Here is a 19707-nt window from a genome sequence, read left to right as displayed (position 1 = left end):
AGGAGAGAGAGACAGGGGGGAGGAGCTGGAAGCATCAACTCCCACATGTGCCTTGACCAGGCAAGCCCAGGGTTTTGAACTGGTGACCTCAGCATTTCCAGGTCGACGCTTTATCCACTATGCCACCACAGGTCAGGCCATGGTTAATGCTTTTACACTTCAGATTTAGTTTTGTTGTATCCAGTTTTTTAAATTAATTTTAATGGGGTGACATTGATAAATCAGGGTACATATGTTCAGAGAAATTATCTCCAGGTAATTTTGACATTTGATAATGTTGCATACCCCTTACCCAAAGTCAAATTGTCTTTCATTACCTTCTATCTGGTTGTCTTTTTGCCCACCCCCTCCACCCACCCTCTCCCTCTCCTTCCTCCTCCTTCCTCCCACAGTAACCATCAGACTCTTGTCCATGTCTCTGAGTCTCATTTTTATATCCCATCTATGTATGGATTCATATAGTTCTTAGTTTTTTCTGATTTACTTATTTCACTCAGTATAATGTTATGAAGGTCCACCCATGTTGTTGAAAATGATCCAATGTCATCATTTCTTATGGTTGAGTAGTATTCTATAGTATATATATATATATACCAAAGCTTTTAATCCACTCATCCACTCATGGACACTTGGGCTGTTTCCAGATCTTTGCTATTGTGAACATGCTGCCATAAACAAGGGAGTGCATTTCTCTTTTCAAAACAGTGCTCTGGTGTTCTTGAATGTATATTCCTAAAAGTGGGATAGCTGGGTCAAAAGGCAGTTTTATTTTTAATTTTTTGAGAAATCTCCATACTAATTTCCACAATAGCTGCTCTAGTCTGCATACCCACCAGCAGTGCAGGAGGGTTCCCTTTTCTCCACATCCTTGCCAGCACTTATTCTGTGTTGCTTTGTTGATGAGTGCCATTCTGACTGGTGTGAGGTAATATCTCATTGTGGTGTTGATTAGTGATGTTGAGCATTTTTTCATATGCCTATGGGCCATCTGTATGTCCTCTTTGGAGAAGTATCTATTCATTTCTTTTGCCCATTTTTTCATTGAATTGTTTCTTTCTGGTGTTGAGTTTTACAAGTTCTGTATAAAGTTTGGTTATTATCCCCTTATCAGATGTGTTGTCAAGTATGTCTCCCATTGTGTAGTTTGTCTTATTATTCTGTTCTTATTGTCTTTAGCTGTGCAAAAGCTTTTTAGTTCTATATAGTCCCATTTGTTTATCCTGTCCTTTATTTCACTTGCCCGTGGAGATAAATTGGTAAATATATTGCTCCGAGAGATGTCAGAGAGCTTACTGCCTATGTTTTCTTCTAAGACACAGTTTTACGGCTTACATTTAAATCTTTTATGCATTTTGAGTTTATTTTTGTGAGAGGTATAAGTTAGTGGTATAGTTTTATTTATTTTATTTTTTTTGCAGGTAGATGTCCAATTTTTCCAACACCATTTATTCAAGAGGCTGTTTTTACTTTATTGTATGCTCTCACCTCCTTTGTCAAATAAATATCAGTGTTCCAGAAAGCTGTGGGTTTACTTCTGGGTTCTCTGTTCTGTTCCATTGATGTATATGCCTGTTCTTATGCCAGTCCCAGGCTGTTTTGAATACAATGGCCTTGTAGGATAACTTGATATAGGGAAGTGTAATGCCTCCTACTTTATTTTTCCTTTTCAAGATTGCTGAGGCTATTTGTGTTCTTTTTTGGTTCCATATAAATTTTTGAAATATGTGTTCTATATCTTTGTAGTATGTCATTGGTATTTTAAATGGTATTGCATTGAATTTATAAATTGCTTTGGGTAATATAGGCATTTCAATTGTTTATTTTTCCTAACAATGAGCATGGTATAAGCTTCCACTTGTTTGTATCTTTCCTGATTTCTTTTATTAATGTTTTATAATTTTCTGAGTAAAACTCTTTAATCTCCTTGGTTAAATTTACTGCTAGGTTCTTAAATTTACTGCTAGGTTGCAATAGTGAAGGGGATGGTTTTCTTAATTTCCCTTTTTGACTGTTCATTGTTGGTGTATAAAAATGCCTCTGATTTCTGAGTATTAATTTTATATCCTGCTACCTTATCAGGTCCAGTAGTTTTCTGACTGAGACTTTAGAGTTTTCTATATACAATATCATATCATCTGCAAATAATGATAGTTTTACTACTTCTTTTCCAAATTAGATGCCTTTTATTTCTTCTTCTTGTCTGATTGCTGTGGCTAGGACTTCCAGGACTATGTTGAATGAGAGTGGTGAAAGGGGGCAGCTCTGCCTTGTTCCTGATCTTAAGGGGATTGCTTTTAATTTTTACCCATTGAGTATGATGTTGGCTGTGGGTTTGTCATAAATGGTCTTTGTCATGTTGAGGTATGTTTCCTGTATTCCCACTTTGCTGAGAGTTTTGATCATGAATGGGTGCTGGATTTTATGAAATGCTTTTTCTGCATCTATTGAAATTATCATATGGTTTTTCTCCTTCCTTTTGTTTATGTGATGAATCACATTGATTGATTTGCAAATATTGTACCAGCCTTGCCTCCTCAGAATAAATATCACTTGATCATGGTTTATGATTTTTTTTTCATATATTGCTGGATGCGGTTTTTTAATATTTTGTTGAGGATTTTAGCATCAATATTCATCAGGGATATTTGCCTATAATTTTATTTCTTTGTGTTGTCTTTGCCTAGTTTTGGAATCAGATTTATGCTCATCTCATAAAAGGAGTTTGGAAGTCTTCCTTTTTTTTTTTTTTTTAATTTTTTGAAATAGCTTGAGAAGGATAGGAGTTAGTTCTTCATTGAATATTTGGTAGAATTCACTTGTGAAGCCATCAGGCCCAGGAGTTTACATTGTTGGGAGTATTTTGGTAACTGTTTCGATCTCATTTGTTGTAATCAGTCTGTTTAGGTTTTCTGATTCTTCCAGATTTATATTTGGAAGACTGTATGTTTCAAGGAATTTGTCAATTTTATCCAGGTTGTCAAGTTTATTTTTTGTGGGGTTTTTTGTTTGTTTTGTTGTTGTTTTTTATAATGAAAATGTCCATGTTTATTTATTTTTTATTTTTTTATTTTTTTGTATTTTTCTGAAGCTGGAAACAGGGAGGCAGTCAGACAGACTCCTGCATGCGCCCGACCAAGATCCACCCAGCATGCCCACCAGGGGGCGATGCTCTGCCCATCCGGGGCATCGCTCTGTCATGACCAGAGCCACTCTAGCACCTGAGGCAGAGGCCAAGGAGCCATCCCCAGCGCCCAGGCCATCTTTTTGCTCCAATGGAACTTGGCTGCAGGAGGGGAAGAGAGAGACAGAGAGGAAGGAGGGGGGTGGAGAAGCAGATGGGCACCTCTCCTGTGTGCCCTGGCCGGGAATCAAACCCGGGACTTCCGCACGCCAGGCCGATGCTCTACCACTGAGCCAACCGGCCAGGGCACAGGTTGTCTAGTTTTTTGGCATACAGTTACTGATAGTGTTTTCTTACAATATTTTGTATTTCTGTTGTGTCAGTTGTTATTTCTCCACTCTGATTTTTAATTTTATTTATTTGAGTCCTCTCTTTTTTTCTTGGTGAGTCTAGATAAAGGTTCATCAACCTTGTTTACCTTTTCAAAGAACCAGCTCCTGGTTTCATTAATCCTCTGCATTGTTTCTTTAGCCTCCATATCATTTATTTCCACTCTGATCTTATTATTTCCTTCCTTGTACAACATCTGGGCTTTACTTGCTGTACTTTTTCTAGTTCTTTTAGATGCAGGGTTAAGTTGTTTATTTGAGCTTTTTCTAGCATCTTAAAGTATGCCTGTAGTGCTATGAACTTCCCTTTCAGTACTGCTTTTGCTGTGTCCCATAAATTTGGAGTTATTGTATGCTCACAATCATTTGTTTCTAGGAATTTTTATGTCTTCTTTGATCTCATTCTTAATCCATTCCTTATTTATCAATCTTTTATTTCATTTCTATGTGTTTGAGAATTTTTGAGTTTTTCTCTAGTAGTTGATTTTTAGTTTCATGCCTTTGTGATCAGAGAAAATGCTTGATATGATAGCAATCTTTTTAAATTTGTTGAGATCGCTTTTGTGCCATAATATGTGGTCTATTCTAAAAACTATTTTGAGCACTTGAAGAGAATGTATACTCTGCTGCTTTAGGGTGAAAGGTTCTGTAGATATCTATTAAATCCAATTGATCTAGTGTATCCTTTAAGTCTGCTGTTTCTTTGTTAATTTTCTTTCTTGAAGATCTATCGAGTGATGTTAGTGGATATTGAAATGTCCTACTATATAGTATTGCTGTTGATATCATCCTTTATATCCATCAAAGTCTGCTTTATATATTTAGGTGCTCCAATATTAGGTGCATAGATATTTATAGTGGTTATATCTTCCTGTTGGATTGCTCCCTTTATCATTATGTAGTGGCCTTCTTTATCTCTTAATATAGCCTTTGTTTTAAAGAACATTTTGTCTAAGTATTGCTACCCCACCTTTTTTTTCATTTGCATTTGCATGAAATATTTTTTGCATCCTTTTACCTTCGGTCTGTGTGCCTCTTTTGTTTTAAGTTGTCTCTTGTAGACAGCATATGTACGGGTCCGGTCCTGTTTTGTTGTCCATGCAGCTACCTTATGTCTTTGGATTGAATCATTTATCCATTTACATTTAAAGTTATTATTGATATGTAGTTGTTTATTGTCATTTTATTCTTTAAAGCTGTATTCTGCTTTTGCTATATTCTTTTCCCACTTTGATCTGTTTACACCAAGCCCCTTAACATGTCCTGCAGAATTGGTTTGGCTGTAATGAATTTCTTGAGGTTTTTTTTTATCTAGGAAGCTTTTTATTTCTTCTTCAACTTTAAATGATAGCCTTGCTGGATAAAGTAGTCTTGGTTGTAGGTTCTTGTTCAGCATTACTTTGAATATTTCTTGCCATTCCCTTCTGGCGTCAAGTGTTTCTGTTGAGAAGTCTAATGTCATCCTTATGGGGGCTCCTTTGTACTTGATAGCTTTTTTTTTCTCTAGCAGCTTTTAATATTTTCTCTTTATTGCTTAGCTTTGGTATTTTAATTATGATGTGTCTTGATGTAGATTTCTTTGGGTTTCTCTTTAATGGAGTTCTCTGTGCTCTTGAACTTGTGAGAGTTTTTTCTTCATTAATTTAAGGACATTGTTAGGTATGGTATGGTTGAACAAAGTCTCTATCCCTTTTCTTTCTTTTCTTCTTCAGGAACGCCTATGATGCAGATGTTATTTCTCTTCATGTTTTCAAAGAGCTCTCTTAGAGTTTCCTCAGACTTTTGGAGTCATTTTTCTTTTTTCTGCTCTGCTTCCATGCCTTCATTCAACTTGTTCTCTAACTTTCTGATTTAATCATCACCTTCATCCATCCTGTTTTTAATTCTTTCCATTATGGTCTTCATTTCTGATGTTGTATTTGTCATCTCTGACTGATTCTTCCTTAATATTTCAATGTCATTTTTTATACTTGCTACCTCTTTATTTAGGTGTTTGTAATGACCATCCATTGTTGTTCTAAGATTCCTAAGCATCCTAACAATCATTATTTTAAACTGCATCTGGAATTTTGGTTATTTCCATATCACTCAGTTCATTTCCTGGAGGTTACTCTTTTGGTTTTATTTGGATTACACTTCTCTGTCTTCTCATTATGTCTGCTTGTTTGTGTGTGTTGTTTGTAGAGCTGGTTGAGTCTAGGCCTGGTGTTGTCTGCCTCCAATTTTCAGTTGTGCTATTTCTAGGTCTTCTTGGTTTGGCATCAGCTGTTCTTTGTAATCCACTGTCAGGTTTGGCTTTTCTAGTAGAACCGCTTTGAAGTCTTGATTTGTTTGTTTTCTCAGTTTTCTTAACATGGTGGTAGTCTTGTTTACTGATCTCAGCAGGGGCCTTCTTTAAAACAGTATCCAGGAGCCTGACCAGGCAGTGGCGCAGTGGATAGAGCTTTGGACTGGGATGCAGAGGACCCAGGTTCAAGACCCGAGGTCGCCAGCTTGAATGTGGGCTCATCTGGTTTGAGGAAAAGCCCACCAGCTTGAACCCAAGGTCGCTGGCTCCAGCAAGGGGTTACTCGGTTTGCTGAAGGCCCGTGGTCAAGGCACATATGAGAAAGCAATCAATAAACAACTAAGGTGTTGCAACGCTTACCTTTGATGCTAATGATTGATGCTTCTCATCTCTTTTCATTCCTGTCTGTCTGTCCTTGTCTATCCCTCTCTCTGACTCACTCTCTGTCTCTGTAAAATAAATAAATAAATAAATAAAAATTAAAAAAAAAACTGTATCCAGGAATGTGGTGGGTGTAACCTGAGGCTCTGAAGACCTGATCTGCCAGTTACTCTCTCTGGAAGCGGGGTGCTTCTCAGTTTCATTAGGGGGAGGTGTATCTCAGATCTTCATGGAGACCTGAGTTACTGCCTCTCCTCCACACTTCTTGTTTTAAGCTGTGTCTCATTGCACTGATTGTAGCTGGAGAGATGTCTGGAGATGGATGACCCGGAACTACTTTAATCTTGCATTGTGTGAAAGGATCAAACCCTCCCTGAACTATGGCCACCTCCAGCACTAAATGAGTCAGCTTCTCAGGTCATCTCATGCATTCCTCTGCTTCTCACTGTCTGTCTCTCTCTCTTCCCCTTTTCTTTTGGAATATAAGCCAGCCCTTTCAACACACCTCGTTCTCAGGTCCCAGGCAAGTGGCTGTGAGTAATATTTATTGCTCTTTTCCTTGGAGTGACAGCCCTTCTAGGCTTTTAGCCTCACCCACCCTCCGTTCCTGTAAGCAAAGGAGACCCAACGTTCTTTGGCGCTTCCTACCAGGCTTGGTGTGGATTCTTCTTTACTCCTTGCTTTTTGAGAGCTGTTTTTGTACTCCAGAGTTCATTTTTAACACTGATTGTTCCTAAATTAAATTTTTAATACAATTTGGTGCTGTGAGCTGGGAGTCTGTGCATCTGTCTACTCCGCTGCCATCTTCAGGTCTCTATCCAATTTTTTTGATGAAGTTGGTTTGAAGTGTTTTGAAGTACTTTCGCTCATGTGCATTTTTGACAATGTGTTAAAATACACTTAAGGCTTTCATTTTAAATCGACTTCCTTTCCAGCTTAAGAACATGATCAAAGCTTAGGTTACAGAAAGTTCTCTTTTAACCAAACAGTGTTTTATTTATGAACTGCACCGTTACCAGCACACAGAGTTCAATATACAATCAGATTTCTCATGGTGAAGTGTGACATCATTGTGTAAACAAAGTTAAAAAACCTTGAAAAACAGAAGTTAACCCCTAATTTAAAAGTAACTTCAATCATTTAACTAACATTAGCAGCAAGTCCAACTTCACTGCATATGTACAGGAAATGTTACAACTGTGCAAAAGTTAAAACTAGAGATGTTTCCTACATTTCACACAACACTTGGGTCACGATATGTGCAGAATCAAAGAACCATTAACAAACAATCAGTGTGTATCCTGTCATGTTTACCCTCAGCCTGTATGAAATTCCAGATAGCTAAAACCATATACATGAACCCAGATGTATCCTAACACTGAAGTGAATTATTTTCCTATACTTTCTGTTATTCTACCCTTAATATCAAACTGTATATCATACTAAGCTTCAGAAGATATTCTAACATTAATGTGAACTCATTAGTCTTTCTCTGTCTTTCCCTTTCAGAAATATCAGAATACCATTTCGGTCACTTAGAAAGCAGTACATTTTCACTGTGTGCATAACAAAACATACTTTGCCAAACATTCAGCAATTTCACTGGAAAATCTTACACTGTAACCAAATATGCTTTGAGTGATGTGTATAATGAGTAGCTGAAATGCGTTGTCAATATTCATTACATAGTTTCTTTCAAGTTTTACAGATTGAAATCAAAAGGTTCAGCTCCTTTCCTATCATAAACAGTGCCTTGTTCCCATTTAGATGCCAATTTCTATGTTCAACACATAAAGAATTTTGCTCCTTAGTAAATAAATAGTGTTTGGAAGGGAACATTGCAGGTAAGACATGCATCTGTATTAGTACTAGAAGAAACAGATCATCAGTGTACCTTCTTCCATTAAAGCAGAGAGCAATCTTAAAATATCTTCAAGGTCTTTGGTAGGCTTTTAACACTTTCTATAACAGCCACAGTATAAAGACGTTCAAAAGTAACCATATATATCAATCCCTTCCTTTCCATTTTTTACAAACACCATCAGAATCACCACTCAAAGTTACTGTAGTACTTGCTAGAGTTACACACTTGTCTGGTCTTCAAGAGAAGAAGTGCTTGGCAATACATTGATTTTCATTATGAATTGAGATAGTATTCAGTTTTGTACACAGTAACGTACATACACCAACCGTGCTTAGACTCTCAAACTGAATGAAATGGTGAGGTTTCAAACTACTGTTAGTATAGTTTATGTAAAAAGTTGGACAAAAATCAGTTCATACTTCTGAAGATATTATATTCTTCCAGGACATTGATTAACACTTTATTACACGTCAGATTTAGTATTTTGTTGTATCCACATTTTTGGAAAAATCAGTTTCAAGTGTTCTAAGTTAGTTTCGCTCATGTTTATGTTTAATTCTACTTGAAATTAACTTTAGGCTATCATGTTTACAATGTCTATATTTTTGCTCAGGAAAATCTTCCAGACTTAGGTTACAGAAATACTTTCTTTAACCAAACAGTGCGTCATTTATGAACTGAACTTTTACAGCACATAGAGTTCAATATAAAATCAGATTCCTCTTGTTAAATACTGACTTTATTCAGTAAATAGAGTTACAAAACCCTGAAGAAAACAAAAGTTAATCCTGAATTTAATAATAACCTCCCTCATCTAACTAATAATAGCAGCAAGTCCAACCTCACTTCACATGTACAGAAAATATTACAAGTGCACAAAAAATAAAACTAGAGATGTTTTCTACATTTCACACGATTGTGTCAAGATATGTGCAGAATCAAAGATCCATTGTCAAACAACCAGTATGTATCTTGTTATGGTTCCACTCAGCCTGTACATTTTAGATAGCTAAACTATATAGATGAAACCAGATGTTTCCTAGCACTGAAATAGAATGTTTCTCTATAACTTCTGTTATTTTCCCTTAATATCAAACTGTATATTATACTAAGCTCCAGAAGATATTCTAACATTAATATGAACTCATTAGTTTATCTCTTTCTTTCTCTTTCAGAAGTGTCAGAATACCACATTGGTCACAAAGAAAGCAGTATGTTTTCACTGTGTGCATATCAAAACATACCTTGCCAAAATTTCAGCAATTTCCTTGGAAAATATTACACTGTAAACAGGTATGCTTTGAGTGACTTGTATAATGAGTAGTTGAAATGCATTGCCAATATTCATCACATTGTTTTCTTCACATTTAAAGATGGAAATCAAAACGTTCAGCTCCTGTCCTAACAGAAAGAGTGTCATGTTCCCCTTTATATGCCATTTTATACATTCAATCCATACAACATTTTGCTCTTTAGTATAATAACAGAGTTAAAAGGGAATATTGTATGTAAGACATGCGTCTGTATTAGTACCATAAGGTACTAATCAGTGTACCTTCTTCCATTAAAGCAGAGAGCAAACTTAAAATATCTTCAAGGCCTTCCATAGGCTTTAGCTCTGTCTATAACAGCCAAGGTATACAGACATTCAAAAGTGACCATATATATCTACCCTTTCTTTCCAAGTTGTACAAACACCATCAGAATCACCATTCAAAGTTACTGTAGTACTCACTAGAGTTACACAGATGTCTGGTGTTCAGGAGAAGCACTGCTTGGCAATTCTTTGATTTTCATTATGAATTGAGATGGTACTTAGTTTTGTTACACAGTAATGTACATACACCAACTGTGCTTAGACTCTCAAACTGAATGAAATGGTAAGGTTTCAAACTACTGTTAATATAGTTTTTGTAAGAAGTTGTACAAAGATTAGTTCATACTTCTGAAGATATATTTTTTCAGGACATTCATTAACGCTTTATTACACAACAAATTTAGTATTTTGTTGTATCCCGGTTTTTGCTGAAATCATTTTGAAGTGTTCTAAGTTAGCTTCACTCCTACGAATGTTTGGTTCTACCTGAAAATTTACTTCAGGCTTTCATGTTTACAATGTCTCTATTTTTTGCTCAGAAAGATTTTCCAAGCTTAGGTTACAAAAATACTTTTTTTAATCAAACAGTGCTTCGTTTTTAAAATGTACTTTTACAGCACATTGAATTCAATATAAAATGACATTCCTTTTGTTAAATAGTGACTTCATTGTATAAATAGAGTTACAAATCCCTAAAGATAACAGAAGTTAATTCTGAATTTAATAGTAACTTCATTCATGAAGCTAACATGAACAGCGAGTCCAACTTACCTGAACATGTACAGGAAACGATACAAGTGCACATAAGTTAAAACGGAGATATTTCCTACATTTCACACAATACTTGGCTCAAGATATGTGCACAAAGAACCATTGACAAACAACCAGTATGTATTCTGGCATGTTATACTCAGCCTGTACAAAATTACAGAAAGCTAAAACTTAGATAAACCCAGATGTATCCCAGCAGTGAAATAAAAATTTTCTCTATACTTTCTGTTATTCTGGCCTTAATATAAAAATATATATCATACTAAGCTCCAGAAGATATTCTAACATTAATGTGAACTCATTAGTCTTTCTCTGTTTTTATTCTATCAGAAGTGTCAGCACACCATTCAGATCACATTGAAAGCAGTACGTTTTCACTGTGTGCAAAACAAAACATATCTTGCCAAAAGTCTAGCAATTTTCTTGGAAAATCTTACATTGTAAACAGGTATGCTTTGAGTTGCTTGTACTATGTGTAGTTGAAATGCATTGTCAGTATTCATTACATTGTTTCCTTCAAGTTTTACAGACAGAATTCAAAACATTCAACTCCTGTCGTATCGCAAAAAGTGCCATTATTTGATTTGGATGCCAATTTATACGTACAACCCATACTTGATTTTGCTCCTTAGTAAAAGAACAGAGTTTTGAAGAAAACATTGCGGGTAAGACATGTGTCTGCATTAGTACTATAAGGAGCACATCATCAGTGTACCTTCTTCCATTCAAAGCAGACAGCAAACCTAAAATATCTTTAAACCCTTTGGTAAGCTTTAGCAATGTCTCTTACTTCCACAGTATACAAACATTGAAAAGTGACCATAGCTATCAACCCTTTATTTCCACTATTCACAAACAACACCAGAAAAACTACTCAAACTTACTGGTACTATTTAATAGAGTTACACGGTGGTCTGCTCTTCAGCAAAAACAGTGCTTGGCTATACATTGATATTTATTAGGAATTGAGATAGTATTCAGTTTTGTTACACAGTAATGTGCATATATCGACTGTGCTTAGACTCTCGAACTGAATGAAATGGTGTGGTTTCTTTGTTCTTAATTCTCCATTTACATTTTAATTTGCTACTTCAACTCAATTTTTATGACATATTTTTCAAAACTAAAAATGTAATTAAGAACTATGAGACTAATTTCTGTTTTGTTGAGTTTACTTTCTTGGTACACTCAATACTTTGGTTAGGAATAGAGCTTTTTATTTTTACACTGAGAAAAGTTAACTATTTATTGAGCAGCTGCGTCCAGGGCTTTGTGTTAAGTAGTACAGATATGGCAGTGAATGAAGTAAAGACCCAGAGCCTTGTTGAGGAGATAAGTAATATGCAGTGTTATCAGAACAGAGTACCATAGATGCAGCTATGGAGAACCTAACCCAGTCATTCCAAAGGAACCTATAACCCATGGGATATAGTAGTTAAGGCTGTGAGATTAATGGGGTTGGCGATAGGACCTATGAAAGTGGGTTGCAGTAAAATAATCTACTTAAATAATCTTTAGAAAAGCTTCAGCTACACCAAGAATATTCAAAATTTGAATATGAATTCTGAATTAACTTCTATTAAAACATGAGTTAGACCCACCAAAAGCACTATTTTGGGATACTATAAATACATTCTGTTGATAGTGTAACCTACAATTCAATTTTTTTCTTTATTTATATTAGTATATGTCTAAATTGAAAGTATCACAAATGCATACTGGGTTTCCATTACTGCAATAATAGTAATAATGAGAGAGAGAGAGAGAGAGAGAGAGAGAGAGAGAGAGTAGCGGAATGAATTTAGAAAATCTGAATTTTTTTTTAATAAATTTTTATTAATGGTAATGGGATGACATTAATAAATCAGGGTACATATATTCAAAGAAAACATGTCTAGGTTATTTTGTCATTAAATTATGTTGCGTACCCCTCGCCCAAAGTCAGATTGTCCTCCACCACCCTCTATCTAGTTCTCTGTGCCCCTCCCCCTCCCCCTAACACTCTTCCTCCCTCCCTCCCATGTCCTCCCTCCCCCCACCCCTGGTAACCACCACACTCTTGTCCATGTCTCTTAGTCTCATTTTTTATGTTCCACCAATGTATGGAATCATGTAGTTCTTGTTTTTTTCTGATTTACTTATTTCACTCCTTATAATGTTATCAAGATCCCACCATTTTGCTGTAAATGTTCCGATGTCATCATTTCTTATGGCTGAGTAGTATTCCATAGTGTATATGTGCCACATCTTCTTTATCCAGTCTTCTATTGAAGGGCTTTTTGGTTGTTTCCATGTCTTGGCCACTGTGAATAGTGCTGCAATGAACATGGGGCTACATGTGTCTTCACGTATCAATGTTTCTGAGGTTTTGGGGTATATACCCAGTAGAGGGATTGCTGGGTCATAAGGTAGTTCTATTTTCAGTTTTTTGAGGAACCACCATACTTTCCTCCATAATGGTTGTACTACTTTACAGTCCCACCAACAGTGAATGAGGGTTCCTTTTTCTCCACAGCCTCTCCAACATTTGCTATTACCCGTCTTGTTGATAATAGCTAATCTAACAGGGGTGAGGTGGTATCTCATTGTAGTTTTGAAGAAAATCTGAATTTAAAAAAATATTCAGTAATCAGCTCAGTGAAACCCAAGATGGTCTACTGACATCTAATAGATTGTAATTTGCACAACCTTCCTTTTTTATGTAATCACACTTGTCAAGGAAACAAGAACATACCAAATTGAACTACTAAAAGCAGAACTACTTGCTGCCTTTACAATATAGTGTATTTCAGAGTATCTGATTCTATTGCAAAGTCACTCATGACTTACTCTGAATCTTGTTTTCAGCAGCATCATCTACTCTCACCGACCACAGACAACCACTGCTTCAATCAATTGAAATAATTGCATAATACCTTTATATGGCCACACTTTCTGACAGTTCTGATTGGTTTCTATTGTTCCTTCCACCTACATGGTCTCTTTGTCTCCCAATACCACATTCTGTCAGTTCTGCAAAGGCCAGTTGTTTTCAACTTAATGGGATTGTTTTGCTCTCAGACAAATCACTTCTTGCTGGAAAAGTAGAATACTTTTCTGAATTTTGCATTTCCCCTTTGTCTTTTATGTTATACCCTTGGGCTTCACTTCTGACAGTTTATCATCTTGGATACATTTGCATGATTTCATGTACATCTGCCCTTCCATCATGTCATCTTTGGAGGTCAGGGACTGCCCTATTGAACTTTATATCCACAAAAGCCAACACAGTATCTAGCATTTTTTTAGATACAAAATGAGTAGTTATAGAATTTAATTGAATTGCATTTGTGTCCCCAATAAACCTTTGATTGGGAGAAAATTGCAAAGGAATCATTGCCCAATTATTATAATAGACTTCTAACAATATGTTCTAGGCACTGTATTAAACAATTGGCACATGCTCACAATGTGTTCACTTTGGCTAATAGCTAAAGAAACTCAGGCCATAAGCAGAATCAATGTCAATACCCAAATGAGGTATGAACTCAGCATTATCTGCACAGTTTATGTTTTCACTCCACTCTTCAGTTGTAGCAGAGCTGACATAGTGCATGAGCAGCTGAATGAGTGAATGAAGAGTAAACACTTAACTCACTACCTCCTGCCTCCAAAGGCTCCTTCCTGCTGCCCTCTTGATGTGCATACGCTTCCCCTTGCGCTGAAAGTTAATGGTGGGCAGCGGCTGCAGAGTGAGATGCCGATAACCGCTGCCCACAGAGGGCAGTCTCCCTGCCTCCCCAATTCCACTTGCAGTCAGTCTCGCCAGGTGTGAGCTTGTAGGGTTAATAGCTGGCAGACAGGCTGACCCCCAAGACGTGGGGGAGTGGGGTGTAACAACACGTATATTCAAAAGACCAAGCCCCCCACCTTATAGCACAGAATCAACCTTTCTTACCAATTATATTTTTGATACACAGAGCCCCTCTATGAGGACAGCTGTTGCAGCCATGTTTCAATCCACGAGGGAGGAATTTGATAAAATTAGATGAGGACGACTATAAAAGGGGTCTGTTTATACACAAGTACTGGCTCCCCAAGTGTTACTTTATAGCTGGAAACAACTTTCTTCAAAACGTGGTGGTGAACTTAGCCCAGATGAAGATAAACTCAGTGGATGAAAATGCTTAATGACAGAGAAAATGGGTTGTCAGATGAGGTCCTGCAAGTTGGATCATTGATAACTACATTAGCTACAGCTTGAAACCGAATTTTAAACCTCCTTAGTATCCATATATGTCTTCACATATTACAAAAACATAAAACACACACACACAAAAAGTTGTTTTTGGTTCAAATTCAAGAGAAAGGCTTGTTAGAAGTTTCTAAAATGTATAAGCCGGTAAATGCAACATTTTTTGAATTGTAGGACACTGCACCAGGATATGGACCCATCATTTCTAGTCTCCCTCAGCTTTTGAGAGGGTTCAGTTTTGTATATAACTGAATTCCCACACAGGGAGAAGTAAAAGAGCTGTCTCTGTGTATCTCAATACACTTGTTCTGGCTTCTTGAAGGAAATAGTAAACCTACGGAAACTTAAACCTAATCTATCCTGCAGCATTAGGAGAGGATACAAAGGCACTTTTTAACAGGACAGTCTTTTGATAAATAAGTTTTTAATCATACCTCTTCAGGAACTAACAGTCTTCGATTGCACATTCCAATTCTCTACATACTAAATACAAAATAGTGTTTAAATGAGCTCTTCACTGACATCTTTCTGGCTACCTTCCATGTTCCAGGTTTGCTTATAAATAACAGCCCCCTTTTGTATTGTATAACCGCAATCTTTGCTGTGTTGTTTTCCGCAGTAATGCAAGCAGTGTCTGTTCTATATAAAACTAATGAACACTGGGAAATATTCAGTAGTTAAGGGAAAAAATGAAAAACTTTTACACAAATGTTTTCAATCATATTTAGCATTGAGTTTTTTTGAAAAAAAAAGTAAAGTTTATTTTTCTAAATGACAACGACCTGTGATTCTTTAAAAAACAAGGTAATATTTAAAATGGCATTACGATGGTTCTGTACATAAAACTGTACTTTTAACAGCAGATCTGAATTGTTAACATTTCCTTACCTTGTAAGTGGCACTGAATACTTCACTTATCACTTTGGATATAGAAGGTTCCATAGAGTTAGCACTTTATTTGGATTAAACAACCAAATAACCCAGTTTCTTTTTTTTTTCTTCCATGCTTAATTAGACGTGACAGGGAGAGGCCTTCTAGGTTGAACAGGCCAGCAAGCAGTCAGCTCAAAATTCCCTTTCAAATGTCATGACACTTATATGCTCAAGTTTTTACCAAATTTCTTGTTTAAGTGCCTGCTCAGTCATTTGAAATGAAATGCTTAGAGTAGCTTTTCCACATTGGACTTCTTCTAACTTAATGTTTTTCCTAGTTCACAGTGTTTGGGACATTGGGCCGATTACTAAGACCAGTTCAGAGAATGGACAATTTTGTACGTAGCATGGCCAGAGAGGACGTAGTGGTTTCTGACTGTAACACAAGCCAGCTTTGTTAGCATAGGTTTCATTTCCCATAATTATTCCATTTGTTCCATATCACTTATTAAACTGGACTAACTTCAATTTTCATTTGTTTTTTAAATATGTTGAGAAGCATAATACTGTAACTTGACTTGAGTCATAAAACACATTTTAATACTTACTTATTTTCATGGGGAAAAAAAGAGACTAAAACCTAAGTAAGTTTAGATTAAATCAGTCTAGGTGTAACTTGTATTTTAGTGATGGGTTGTAAGTCAAGAGATGAATTGGGAAAATGTATCTGTTGAGGGAAACTTTTAGTTAAACTTTTGGTTACTGTGTTCACATCTCAGAGTACAGGCATCATTCATAGTTTAACTTTAAAAATTATTCTCATATTAAGTTTATAGTAAGTGTATAAAATTGCCATTTGCATTGTATCTTTATATTTGTAAAAGTTTGATTTCACTGTCAATGTTTTTAATTAAATTGTATTGTTATTTTAATTTTAAAGTTTTAAGACGAACAAAAACTGGAGGCACCCAAGTCCCTTCCTATAACGCGTTTCTAGGGCGACCCTAAGAATGACACATGGATCTTCGCCCTGGCCGTGCTTCTGAGCAACATGTTTGTCTACAACAGCCTGGGCACCATCAACCACCAGGCCCTAGAGCAGCTGCAGTACCCTTCCCGGAACCAAATCACCGTGTGCCATTGAGTTTATGGGAGCGTAACTGAGACTGTTCTTTTTATTCTTGGTGGTGGTGGTGGTTTCCTCATGTCAGTAATCACGGCTGAGGAGAAGAGCCACAGGATTAACGGAAATGTTTATAAAACTTGTTTCTGGGTAAGAACTTCAAATTTTGGCATGAAGCAGATCTCATTCCTTAGCTAAGATCCCAGCTGCGTGATGGAACTAACAAAACTAATCAAGACAAAATCCTCTCCAGGCTCTGGTGAAGAAGATGACTCAGCCAAGTTTGTGAGTTTCTTTCTTTGTTTGGGCTGTACGGGACTTCAGTCTGGAGCTAAAGTTAGAGGGAAGCACTATCACTGAAGACAAGTACCTGGAGCACGCCTTGAAGTTGATCCCAGGTAACAGAGGATGGCCTGGGTGGTGTAAAGTCAACTGAGTCCTGTCATTCACTACTTAAGCTCAATTGTTATTTTTGATGATATTGAGATCCATACTAATGTTGACATGTGTGTGACAGGTAGGTATGATTTCAGTTATTATTACTGAAAAAACTGAAGAGACCAGAATTTAGGCTGGCTGAAAAAATGTAGAAACTAATATTGGGCCAAGAGTTCTTAGAAAAATTGACACCATGAAAAAAAATGCAGAGGCTTACAATTAGTGCTAAAACTTCCTAAGGCTCAAATATTTTGTTACTGATTAAGTTCAAAGCTCTTCTATTTCTATTTAGACAAATAAGCCAATTAGTATGAAAGACGGTAAACACAAACATACTTAATTACTTTATTTTTTAAATATATTTCATGTAGTCTACATTACTAGCCTGTATAGTTACAGCTTTTATATAAAAAGATATTTTTACACTGTTTCCTTAAAAAACTATTGGCATATCTTTCCATAAGATTGACAAATCCTTTATTATGTGTTTGTTTTTCATACCATCACTCTCTTCATTTTATAACATCATATAATATTTTGTCATGTTGATATAATAAATTCATTATACAGAATAAATTTAGCAGAAAGAATAATAGGTGGGGTGCCTCAAAGCATATTATTTTTTGCTTACTTAATAATTTATTTATTCACACAACAGTCAGTTATTTATTTATTTATTTATTTATTTATTTATTTGTATTTTTCTAAAGTGAAAAGCAGGGTGGGGGGCAGCAGAGAGACTACTGCATGCACCCGACCAGGATGCACCAGGCGTGCCCACTAAGGGGCGATGCTTGGTCCATCTGGGGTGTTGCTCCACTGCAACCAGAGTCATTCTAGCATAAGGCAGAAGCCATGGAGCCATCCTCAGCGCCCAGGCCAACTCTGCTCCCGTGGAGCCTTGGCTGTGGGAGGGGAAGAGAGTGATAGACAGAAAAGAGAGGGGGAATGGTGGAGAAACAGATGGATGCTTTTCCTATGTGCCCTGGCCAGGAATCGAACCTGGAACTTCCACATACTGAGCCAACGCTGTACCGCTGAGCCAACCGGCCAGGGCCAACAATCATTTATTGAATAGATGATATATGCCCCGAATTCATCTGCGTGACATTGTTAAATTCAATATAATCTGATACAGAGAACAGGTAAGGTCTCCAAGTGGCTTTAGATTAACCCTAATGTTCTATGGTGTCTGCTAAAAAATCTCTAAACACAGTTATTTTGTGTGTATCTTTTAACCCTGATTTTTAGAAGTTTTTCTTTACTGTTCTGAGTATTTTCTGTCTTTCATGTAATATTTCTCCCATAAATATAATTATTTCTACCAGAAAATAATTTACTCTTTCTTTAGAGCACTCATTTTATTTCTAACATGAGGACTATAATATCAAAACTCTTTATGAAAATGTGGGGAATTAATCTATCATTCAAAACAAAAATCTATTAAAGAGAGCCACTGGACACCATGGAAAGGCTAAGAAAAACAGTCACAAGTTTCTTCACTTGGAATGGATGTCTCCCCTTCTTCTCCAGGACTAGCTGCTTTATACCTGGCTTTGGACAAAAAAAATCTAAATTTCTATGCTTTGGTTAAATTAACATTAGGTTGATTTGCCTGGGTAAGTAAAAGAAGATTTACAGGCACTAGTGTTACAGTGATACAAAGGTCCTTGGAAAGAAAAGTTTTCTATCTTCTTGCTTGAAGACCATCTCATCAATGATTCCCCTTTTTCTATTCTACAGGCAAGAATCTCCAAATCAAGAAATCCAACCTGCCTAGAGAGTATATCAGGAAGTTCTTTCCAAGGCGGAATTGCTTTATGTTTGACTGGCCTACAAATGGCAAAGAATTATTACACAGTTTGGAGGAGGTGTCAGAAAACCAACTAGATTTGAATTTCCAGCAGCAATCCAAAAATTTCTGCAAATATATCTTCACACATGCAGAAACCAAGACCATCCAAGGGAACATCACTGTCACTGGAAATGGTGAGTCTTCTCTGTGAGCACATATTCCTCTGTGCCTCACTGTGTGCGAGTGCACATTTGGTTTGCTGGTAATTTTGTTTTCTTCTTCAAGTGATTTGGCAAAGCAGAGATTCATACCATACATAGACATGCAAGTTTTTTCATTAAAGTTTCGTGAAGGACTATTCAAGCCAACTATATCTTGTGAAACTAGTACACTAATTATGTAAGCACAAGCTGCTGTTAAAGATAAGAATCCGCATGGTGATGAGAAGACCAATGAGACGAGTGTGTCTTGGTGAAGATACATAAGATAGATAGTGAATTTACACAAGTTTGAAAATAGATAGCAATTCCTTGAGCCTCTGAGAGTTCATGGAGAGTTTGAGAAGCTAATTTAACTATAGTTTTATGTACAGGACTGGATTCACAGTTATGCAACTGGGCAGACACACAGTGCCCTGTGCTGAACTGAGACCATACTTGGTTTAATGTTTGTGTCACTGTCCTGAAATTCCTGATGATTTCTTAAAGGGGCCCCTCATTCATTTTCAAGTAATATATAAAATTTATCTACTTTAGTCACTTATATAATAAACCCTTTGTAAAGTATCAATGGGAAAAGTATTCTAGGACATCTTTGAATAAATTAAGATTATTA

The 19707-nt window shown here is 36.4% G+C and overlaps 1 pseudogene; it reads right to left on the bottom strand.

Moving 5' to 3' along the window:
- The window catches only part of LOC136329986 (guanylate-binding protein 7-like), a 329745-nt pseudogene extending 310563 nt beyond the window's left edge, over window positions 1-19182 (bottom strand).
- Between the last annotated feature and the right edge of the window lie 525 nt (window positions 19183-19707).

The sequence above is a fragment of the Saccopteryx bilineata genome, chromosome 3, assembly GCF_036850765.1.
Source record: "Saccopteryx bilineata isolate mSacBil1 chromosome 3, mSacBil1_pri_phased_curated, whole genome shotgun sequence".
In the NCBI taxonomy this organism is placed as follows: Eukaryota; Metazoa; Chordata; class Mammalia; order Chiroptera; family Emballonuridae; genus Saccopteryx; species Saccopteryx bilineata.
Note: the sequence above shows the minus strand (reverse complement) of the source record. Positions and strands in the feature narration are given on the sequence as shown.